The following is an 11,379-nucleotide window of genomic DNA, read 5'->3' as shown; positions in this document are numbered from 1 at the left end:
TTCCGGCCCTCCGGTCCAGTTTAAGAACCCATTGTGGCCCTCGAGTCAAAAAGTTTGCCCACCCCTGGATTAAGCTGTAATTTTGAGAGTCATGAGATTTCAGAGAAAGAAGATCTTAGGCAAACACTCTTCACTCTCTTTATTTGACAGATGTAGAAACTGAGTTCTAAGAAAATTAAATGACTTGGCTATAGTAGCATAGCTGACTGGCAGCCTTGCTAGGAATAGGGCTGTATCCTCATTTTCAGTTCAGTTATTTTTCTGTGACATACAGTATTTCAATGACCTTGGCCTTCAAGAAATCCAATTAGCACAGTAGTTACTATGCACATTATTCCCTGAACTTTGACTTTATTAATCAGATAGTTTATAAAAGTTTACTGACTTACTCATTTGAAGAAAAAAATAAAAGGTCAATGGTTGCAAATTTGCACTTAAATTACAACTTGCAAAAATAAATTTTAAGTCAATACCAAATTATCACTGTTGCTCTCACTTCTCTCCATGTACGTACAACAACCCTCTGGCTTTTTCTCTTAGGCAAGTTTGGCTAATAAATGCTGAACACATATTTGTTTGCCTACTGATTCTATAGCTAATGACTAACAACTAATTATTAAAAGCCCTGCATTTAATATCTTATTTGCAATCAAATTATTTTTTAATTTGAATATGAAGTTTAAGGGGGAAAGTGAATAAAAGCCTGGCCTCATTTTTAGAAAAGTTTAAACTTAGATGATCATGGATTTTCAGGCATGATAAAGCAAAGCAGATATTGCTTAAGGCAGCTTTCTGGAACCAAACGTTCCTGTGTACAGAAAGAGGTACATATAATTAGAAACAGCCAGTGGAGAACAGTGTAACCTAACCAGTAGCAAAGACTTAAAAAATGTGTGATTCTGATCATGAAGTTACAATCCATTGTCTGGGGAATATGCATCTTTATGTCTCCAATTGATACACAGAAGTGCCAATCATACTAGGTAACCTGTATGCTTACCAGTTTCCCATCTAATGAAGTGTGAAGACTTATTGTGTTACAGATACCTAGTTTGTGGGTTTTGTTGTTGTTGTTTGTTTTTTAACATCAGGCTTCAAACATGCTTTTCCTCTCAGTCATAATTCACTGAGTGACCTGAGTAATCTGGAACCCCTTGGGAATGGTGTTGGATGAAAATCTGTTTAATATATCATAAAGCCTTTGCATCCTGATCTGTTAACTTTGTAGGAGTAATGGGTTGTTTAGTTAAATAATATCTGCATGTACATGTGAAACAACTCAAACTGCTCTAAGTTGCCAGGTAAATGGAAGGTGAGGGATGGCTTAAAGGCAACTCAAACACATATGTATGCCACTTACCACAAACTCAGCCCACAGTGGGAGGAACCCCAGTCATTTGTGTTCTAATTGTAGACTCATGCAAAAGAGATGCCTTGTGTCATTGAGGAGTGAGCCACATTCTGGTAAGCCCTGGTTTTCATGAGGGCAGATCTTGCACCAACCTGTAAGTGGGTGCCCATATCCTGTTGCTAAAATATGGTGCCCCATCATTAGTCAGATGGCAGAAACACTGGAAAGGGCCTGAACACACATGAATAATCTAACCTGGCCTGTGGGAGGAGATTGGGACAGGCTGGGGGTGGATCAAAGCTGGTGTGTGGCTATGGAAGCCTGGAGAGGACTTTAATGTTAAATACAGGGGCCCGTGGTCAGCATAGAGGAATCTTCACCATCAGCATGACCTCAGCTACCCTTCAACTCTACTTATATATTGGAAGACAGTTCCAATGCCACACAATTCCCTCTGGGCCCAAGGAAAATATCAGGGGTTTGGGAGAAGAAAAACTTGCTGTATATAAAACAATATTTCTGAGATAGTCTCATGGAAAAAGTTACTTCTCTTGAGCTTTTTTTCAATAGGAAGGTTTGTTCAAAGTCAGAATTGATTAGATGATGCTTGACCAGCCCTTGAAGGTTCAGAGCATTTCTAATGCCTTTGAAATTATATACAATTTAGTGTGTGTAGGATTTAACGTTCATTTTTTTTTTTCTGGGAAGAGGGTGTATCTCTTGCCAAAGAACCTGAAAGGATCTGCAACCCCCAGAATATTTTGTAGCCACTGGTATGGAGGCCAAGGAAGCCCAACCTTTCTAATCACAGCAGAATAGATCCTGAATAATCATAGCCTTGGATTTTGCCTGGTCTTTGCGTACTTACGTCACCCCTCCACTGGCACAGGGCATCCTGTCTGTCCTGTTCCAGAGATAAGTAGCTAGGCCATCTCAGGTACTTTGGACCAGCTCCCATGAGAGTCCTTACCCAATAGTATCCCTGTAAGTGAGCATCCTAGATGATCTCCCTTTAATAAAGTCATACCCAGGCAAAAAGCAAATGAATTACATTGATGGAAGGACAGGAATAGATGTCCAAACATGGCAGGTAGTGGCATGGTAGGTAATTTCTGTTCTCATGAGGGACAAGGAGAACACGATAGGAAATGGAGACCTGAGTTCTAGTCCTCATTCTGGCCAGCTGATTAACATTGGGTAATTCACCTTCATGCATTTATTTCAGTTTCCCAACCTGAAGAATGAGGAAGTTGGACAAGATTCCTGAGGCCTCCCTAGCTGAGGGCATGGCCTGCTATGAACAAACTCCGAGATGTGGCCTTGTCTACAGAGAGATATTAGGAGAGGACTGGTCTTTTATTAGGAGCAAGTTTATTTTTTAAAATCTTAAACACCAAGCTATATGTTTTTAGACATGTTGGATTTTGCAAATCCATCGGAGTATAAACAAATAGACATACCCAAGAGGAAAAACATCAGTTGTAGGCAGAATCTAGATTTCAGTGATAGGTTAATTGCTCTGTGTTATGACCTTGGGCAAGGATTTTAACCTGCCTGAACCTCAGTGTCTTTATCTGTAAATAGGATAATATTAATACCAACCTCACAGGGTGGTTGTGAGGATTGAATGAGATGATATGTATTACATGCTCAGCACATGGTCTGGAACATGCTATTTTTAAAAAAAATATATTTATTGATTTTTTACAGAGAGGAAGGGAGAGGGATAGAGAGTTAGAAACATCAATCAGCTGCTTCCTGCACACCCCCCACTGGTTATGTGCCCGCAACCAAGGTACATGCCCTTGACCGGAATTGAACCTGGGACCCTTGAGTCCGCAGGCCGACGCTCTATCCACTGAGCCAAACCGGTTATGGCTACATTTAGATTCTTAACCCTTCAGCATACCATCTTTTTTCTTCTCATTAAACTTTGAATGGATCTCAGAATTCTGTGATAGAATTTTGGTCAAGTCATTTCCATTAAAAAGTATTGATTTTAAAAACTAATAATACACCAAAAAAAAAAACAACCCAAAAAACAAATTGTCCACAAAACATTCTCCTTTCCTTCTGAAGGTTTTACGATGCATTGTAATCATTAACCAATCTCTTACTATTCAACTTAAATGGCCAATTGAGACAAACAGTTCTGAGACCATTCGTTCACCACTATTAAGTCTGGCGTGGCAGATACTGGGGATAATATTCATTTAGCCTTCTGAGCTTTCTGGGAAGACTTGGTGACTGCCAGCTCCAGTTGCCTTCTTGTCCATAACTGTCTGTCTCATGTCACGAACAGCAAAACAGCCCAGAGGAGGGCAGTCAGAGAGCTCTCAGTACACATGGCCTTGCCAGGAACCATATTGACAATGGCAGCATCACCAGATTTCAAACACTTGGGGCCATCTTCCAGCTTTTTCCCAGAACGACGATCAATCTTCAGCTCAGAAAATTTGCAACCAATATGAGCCATGTGACAATGCAGCACAGGTGCATATCCAGCACTGATTTGGCCTAGATGCTTAGGATAATCACCTGAGCTGTGAAGCCAGCTGCTTCCATTGGTGGGTCATTTTTGCTGTCACCAGCTACATTGCCACGACAAACATCTTTGACAGACACGTTCTTGACATTGAAGCCCACATTGTCCCCAGCAAGAGCTTCACTCAAAGCTTCATGGTGCATTTCAACAGAATTTACTTCCATTGTAATGTTTACTGGAGAAAGGTGACCACCATGTCAGGTTTGAGAATGCCAGTCTCCCCTCAGCCCACAGGGACAGTACCAATATCACCAATTTTGTAGACATCCTGGAAGGCCAGATGTAGGGGCTTGTCAGTTGGACGAGTTGGTGGTAGGATGCAATTCAAGCAGCGTGGTTCCACTGACATTGCCATCTTTATGGGTGACTTCCCATCCAAAGCATGTTAGCACTTGGCTCTAGCATGTTCTCATCATTCCAACCAGAAATTGGCATGAATGCTACTGTGTTAGGGTCACAGCCAATTTTCTTAATGTAGGTGCTGACTTCTTTAACAATTTCCTTGTATCTCTTCTGGATATAGGGCAGCTCAGTGGAACCCATTTTGTTAACACCAACAATCAGCTGTTTCACACCCAGTGTGTAGGCCAGAAGGGCATGTTCATGGATCTACCCATTCTTGGAGATGCCTGCTTCAAATTCACCAATACCAGCAGCAACAACCAGGAAAGCAGTCAGACTGAGATGTGACTGAATTATGTTTTTGATAAAGACTCTGTGTCCTGGGGAATCAATGATGCTCACAAAATAGTCACGGGTCACGAATTTCCACAGGGAGATATCAATGGTGACACCACACTCACGTTCAGCTTTCAGTTTATCCAAGACCTAGGCTTGCTTGAAGAAGCCCTTCCACATTTTAGCAGCCTCTTTCTCAAAATTTTCGATGGTTCTTTTATTGATCTCACCACATTTGTAGATCAGATGGCCAGTAGTGGTTGACTTGTCCGAATCTACGTGTCCAATGATGACTATGTTGATATGAGTCTTTTCCTTTCCCATTTTGGGTTTGATTTGGTGGTGTGTTCTGGCGGCAAACCTGTTGTGAAAAAAAAGAAGCATACAATCTTAAAGGTGTCTGAATTACTACTTGGCATGTTAATGTTCTTACTTAGGTCTCTTGACTTTTTTACTCCCTGCTCAGAGAAGGCATTTGAGTCCTTCCATCTATCATGGATTCTACCCTTTTCTAATATTCCTCCCTTTTCCTGGCAGTCATACCTCCAATCATCCACCTTCACTCCAACTTTCTCCTTATGGGCATTCCAATCTTCCTCACAGGCTTTCTCTTCTTCTTTCATATCTTCTCAGATCTTTTCTATCGTAAACATTAAACGAGTTTTTCTCGGCTTTATTTGCCATATTTTTGGTCGCCTTTTAATCCTTTTTTCTTCCCCCTATCCTCCAAATCCTTGGAAGTAAGTAGTTTTTTTTTTTTTTTTAAATATATTTTATTTATTTTTCACAGAGAAGAAGGGAGAGAGACAGAGAGTCAGAAACATTGATGAGAGAGAAACATCGATCAGCTGCCTCCCGCACATCTCCTACTGGGGATGTGCCCGCAACCCAAGTACATGCCCTTGACCGGAACCGAACCCGGGACCCTTCAGTCCACAGGCCGACGCTCCATCCACCGAGCCAAACCGGTTTCGGCAGAAGTAACTAGTTTATACTTACTATTTCTATTCCCTTGCCTTCCTCTTACCTTTGCAGTCTGGATGATCATAAGCTGTCCTGCAACTGTGCTCTCAAAAACAGGACTTCTCACGTTGCCCTTATCTCTGGCATTTGATATGACCACAGGGCAGAGATAGCACCAACACCCAACATGCCTATGACTTCGAAGCCACTCAGCCAACTTTTGTTGAATACTGAAGCCCGGTTGCCTCTTCCTTCCAAATATTTCTCATCCATCCATTTTTCTGCATGCCCTGTGCCTCTCTGTAAACCAAGCCCTCCGCTATCTCATATTTTATCACTATAACAATGTTCTGGCTTCTTCACTTCCAATTCATCCAGTGGAGTATTATATCACTTAAATCTTCCTCATGACTCACCAGAAATTCACAAATAACTATTGATCCACGCTCAATGTTCTCATTGGTATTTTAAAAATAATTAATTGCTTAAAAAGGCATTATAGAGGCACAAGTAAAACATTCACAGTAAATAAGAAGGTATCCAGAGAAAGAGAAGTCTCTCTCTCATCCAATTATCTCTATCCCTCTCTCTTCCTCCCTCTAAAAATCCCTCTATAAAAATATATAAAAACAATAACAATAAAAAAAACATTGTCCCAATTTTTCTTTTTTCCAAAGTCATTTTGTCAATATTCAACTGGTTCAAATTAGTGTTATAGAATGATAGAAAAATTTCCTAAATATGTCCTAGATAATATTATTATGATCTGGGAAATTTACTCATATGTTGGTGTTACTAGTTGCCTTATGTATACATTTGTATACAAATATCTCAGTCAGATAACTTTATCAATTGAATCTTCTAGGCAGTGGGTTAAAAAAATAAGGCCTGCGTTGTGCCCTTGATGTACTTAAAAGTTAATGAATATTACATACCCTGATCATTTACAGATAAGTATTTACTGATATTTACAGATACAGTACCGAAAGCATGTGGAGGGAATAACGGAATATTCTTGCTCCCTTTTTAGGAAAGGGGAAAACTAAAGTGGAGAAGTTGGAGAATGTCAAGGTGAAATGTGAATAAGCCTTGAATTCTGCCTGCCTTTGAGTTCAAATGCCTGTTGTTATTTGACTATGGTCTCGGTGTGCTTTTGCTTACATTTTCAGGATGGGTGAACTCATCTGCCTTGGGATGACTGGGCCTGTGTCAGCTCCTCTTGTCCAATTAGCTGTGGCTGGAGCGGCAGTCAGGATCATGAAGGACACACATAGCTGACCATGCCCACCTCTCAGCAAATGCTTTGAGTTCTGGTTGGTCAGTGAATTCTCAGTGATTTTCTGAGAAGGTAATATGGGCTGAATAACTATGCTCAAGTCTGTCTACCATTCTTAATAAGTTAGGTTCTTGTAAGCTTGCTCACAGCTCCATTGTTTAGGCAAGACTAAAGAGTTGGGTCTTAAATGTAGAGTCTTATTATCTTTTCTGATAATAATAATTTTTTATTTTATATTTTTATTGATTTTAGAGAGGAAGGGAGAGGGAGAGAAAGACAGAAACATCGATGGCGGAGACACATCCATCAGCTGCCTCCTGCATGCCTTCTAATGGGGATCAAGCCCGAAACCTGGACATGTGCCCTGACCGGGAGTCAAACCTGAGACCTTTCTGGTCCATGGGGTGATGCTCAGTCCATTGAGCTACACCAGCTGGGCTAAGCATAAGAATTTTTTTGGGGGGGAAAAAAAGGTTTCTAAAATGTCTTCATTTGTTGATGAAATGGATCTACTTTTCTCCTAATTGTCAATATTTTAAGCTGAGAATATTTCTATTTTCTCCACAATTTGAATTCCACTAACTTTGTGAAATGATTAAAAGGTATAAAGATAAAGCATGAAAAATAATCTGTTGCCATCGCCCAAATAGTTTGTAAAATATTAATTTTGAGACATATGGAGAAATGCTGAAAGTCACTAATCATCTGAGAGATGCAAATTAAAATGAAAATGAAGTATCATGTCACATCTGTCAGAATGGCTACCCTCAATAAATCAACAAGTAAGTGCTGGTGAGGATGTAGAGAAAAATGAACCCTAATACACTGCTGGTGGAAATGCAGACTGGTACAGCCACTATGAAAATTAGTGTGGAGTTTCCTCAAAAAATTAAAAATGCAACTGCCATTTGACACAGTGATCCCACTTCTAGGAATATAGCCTAAGAAACCTGAAACACCAATCAGGAAGAACATATGCACCCCTATGTCAATAACAGTGCTATTTATAATAGCTAAGATTTGGAAACAGCCCTAGTGCCCATCAGTAGACGAGTGGATAAAAAAGCTGTGGGACATTTATACCACAGAATACTATGCAGCAGTAAAAAATAAGGATCTCTTACCTTTTGAGACAGCATGGAGGGACCTAGAGAGTGCTATGCTAAGCGAAATAAGCCAGTCAGAGAAAGAGAAGTATAACATGATCTCACTCATATGTGGAATCTAATGAAAATAAACTGATGAAGAAAATAGATTCAGAGACACAGAAGCATGGAACAGACTGTCAAATCTCAGAGGGAAGGTGGGGGTAGGTGGGTGGGAAGAGATCAACCAAAGAACTTGTATGCATATATATGCATAACCCATGGACACAGACAGTGGTATGGTGAAGGCCTGGGGTGGAAGGGGGTGGGGGCGAGCTAGAAGGAGTCAATGGGGGAAAAAAGGGGGATATGTAATACTTTCATACTTTCAACAATGAAGATTTAAAAATAAATAAATAAATGTGAGAAATTTTCAAAAAAAGATTTTTGGATATCTAAAATGAGGCTATATAGGAAAACAAGGGGGAATAAAGATCAAAATATGGTAAATTGAATGTGTTATTTAGAACTCTTGGTTGCACTGACAGAAAACCAAATAAAATTGACTTAAGCAAACATCAGAATGTATTATAAATATACTGGATATCTCATAGCAAGCAAAGATATGAGTCAGGAACCGTCAGAATCTAGGGTCTGAACATCATCAGGATCCTCTGGGTGATCTGTTAGAAGTCCACTTCTGGACCAACCAAGACAGCCAGTTTGGTCAATGCAACACAACTGCTCCCAGATGACTATATGTATAGAGTAGGGAGGGTGGAACAAGAAGAGGGAACTGTTTTCAGAAGAAGTAAAAAGGGTATCGAACAAAACGGAGATGTCCACCTAATTGAAAAAAAAAAGTGAAGAAGCAAGACGACAACAACAAAAATGGCTTGTTGAATTGCTTGAATATTTAGAAATAACTGAGATCAGTTTCAAGGGTCAAATATTCTCCTCCATTTTCAGGTAAAACTCCTTTATTCAGGGACCTCGTTTGAAAGTTATAGCAACAAATGACAACCTGTAGAATACTTGGTCTATTGTACAATGCTCAATTACTAATATTCATTGTGTACAAAGTACTTCTCTAGATTTTGGAACGTGGGGAGGCAGTTGCAAAGATGAACAGTTCCCTCCCTCAAGGAGTTTACTCTTTAGTAATCTGTAGAATGTAAAGCAAGCTATATTGATTAGGTCAACCTAATATATTTAACTGAATATTTGTTAAAATGCAAGTCCTGTACTCACCTTCCATCATTTCCTCTGAAAAAGAATTGGTGGTCTTTTTTTAAAAAAAGATTATGTCCTATATAATGCATCACCACAATTTGTGGTCTGAACTACAATTGCAGTCTGACAAACATATTCAGTTACACCCTACAAACAGCTCACAAAACTACCACCTGGCTTTAGCTGAAGGTTTTCATTTGAAAAATTTTTCTGTCTCTCTTTGTTCCTCACTTCCCTTTTAGGGAAAAACCAGCAAAGAAAGGGGAAGGTAGGTTAGTTCTTATAAGTTATGTAAGTAAACTTTCATTTGTTATTATTATCATTACCATCAAGCCTGGTTTTTAAAAGACTGGGAGTCTGAGTGAAAAAAAGGGGTTGGTGAGAGAGGAGGTTTGGGAAGAGGATACCAGCAGGTGGCGCTTGTCTCCTCTGAGATTAGACTGTTTTACTCAGCCTAGAATCCTGCAGGAACAATTGCAACTATGCACACAGTAATGCAAGCGACAAAGATCATGCCATACCTTAGCGCGAAGTCCATGAAGTCACAAGTTCCAAACTTTTGCTTGGACCATCACCTTTCTGCATTACCACTTAAAAGACAGGCTCCCCTAATCCCTGGGTTGTATCATTTTCTACTTTACCCACATCTTCATTTCCACGAGCCAAGTAACTTACAGTGACAGTCAAGCCTTGGGTGTAGAGCAAAAATAAAGGCTCCAGAGCAGTGATTTTTCAACCGTTTTCATTTCATGGCACACAAACTAATTACTAAAATTCTGCGGCACACCAAAAAATATATTTTTTGCCAATCTGAAAAAAAAAATAGGTGTAATTTTGATTCATTCATAACGGACAGCTATTGTTATGCTGGCTGTTGTCTTTTTTTTATTATTATTGATAATCTAAGGGAAAAGAGGTCAGTGCCTCTGACTAAATAGTCAGGTATTGCACGTTTTAAAACTTCTTAGGGCACACCAGTTAAAAATCACTGCCCTAGAGGCCTGTATGGTAGGAACTCATACATCTTTAAAAAAAGGAAGATAAATAATTCAATCAAAAATGGGCAAAGAACTTAAATAGACACTTTTTGAAAGTGGACATACAGAAGGCCGAGAGACATATGAAAACATGTTCAAAGTCACTAATTATCCAAGAGATGCAAATCAAAATGACAATGAGATATCATCTCACACCCATCAGAATGGCTATCATCAACAAATCAACAAACGACAAGTGCTGGCGTGGATGTGGAGAAAAAGGAACCCTCGTGCACTGCCGGTGGGAATGCAAAATGGTGCAGCCACTGTGGAAGACAGCATGGAGTTTCCTTAAACAGTTAAAAATGGAATCCCCATTCGACCCAGTAATCCCACTTCTAGGAATATATCCCAAGAAATCAGAAACACCAATCAGAAAGGACATATGCACCCCTATGTTCATAGCAGCACAATTTACAACAGCTAAGATTTGGAAACAGCCTAAGTGCCCATCAGCAGATGAGTGGATTCAAAACCTGTGGTACATCTACACAATAGAATACTATGCTGTGGTAAAAAAGAAAGAACTCTTACCCCTTGCAACAGCATAGATGGACCTAGAGAGCATTATGCAAAGTGAAATAAGCCAGTCAGAGGAAGATAAATATCATATGATCTCACTCATTTGTTGAATATAATGAACTATATAAACTGGTGAACGAAAATAGGTCCAGAGACAGAGAAGCATCCAACAGGCTGTCAAACTTCAGAGGGAAGGCAGGGTGGGGTGGGGTGATGGTGGTGGTGGTAAAGGATTAACCAAATGACTTGTATGCATGCATATAAGCATAACCAATGGATACAGACACTAGGGGGATAGGGGTGGCTGGGGAGTGGTCAATGGGGGAAAAAGGAGACATATGTAATACTATATGTAATACTTTAAACAATAAAGAATTAAAGTAATATCCTATCTAATAATAGACAAACATGGTAATCGACCGTACCTTCGCTACGCCTTCCATTGGCTAATCGTGTGATATGCAAATTAACCACCAACAAAGATGGCAGCTAATTTGCATACTGCAGTCAGGGCGGGACAGCTCAGCCGCCAGCGCGAGCCGCCATCCCGGGCCACAGGCCGGCCCCAGAAGCCCCAGAGCCGGTGATCGGGGGGAGATGGGGTTCCCCTGCCCAGGCCTGATGCCTGGGCCAGAGGCATCAGGCATGGGTGGGGGGCAGAGCCAGTGATCAGGGGGATATAGGGGTCC

At 40.3% G+C, this 11,379-nt stretch overlaps 1 pseudogene; it reads right to left on the bottom strand.

The window, feature by feature from the left end:
• Nucleotides 1-3,464: 3,464 nt before the first annotated feature.
• On the bottom strand, nt 3,465-5,279 carry LOC102249099 (annotated as a pseudogene).
• Nucleotides 5,280-11,379: the final 6,100 nt, after the last annotated feature.

The sequence above is a fragment of the Myotis brandtii genome, unplaced genomic scaffold (assembly GCF_000412655.1).
Source record: "Myotis brandtii unplaced genomic scaffold, ASM41265v1 scaffold15, whole genome shotgun sequence".
Classification (NCBI taxonomy): Eukaryota; Metazoa; Chordata; class Mammalia; order Chiroptera; family Vespertilionidae; genus Myotis; species Myotis brandtii.
This window is presented reverse-complemented; position numbering and strand designations above follow the sequence as displayed.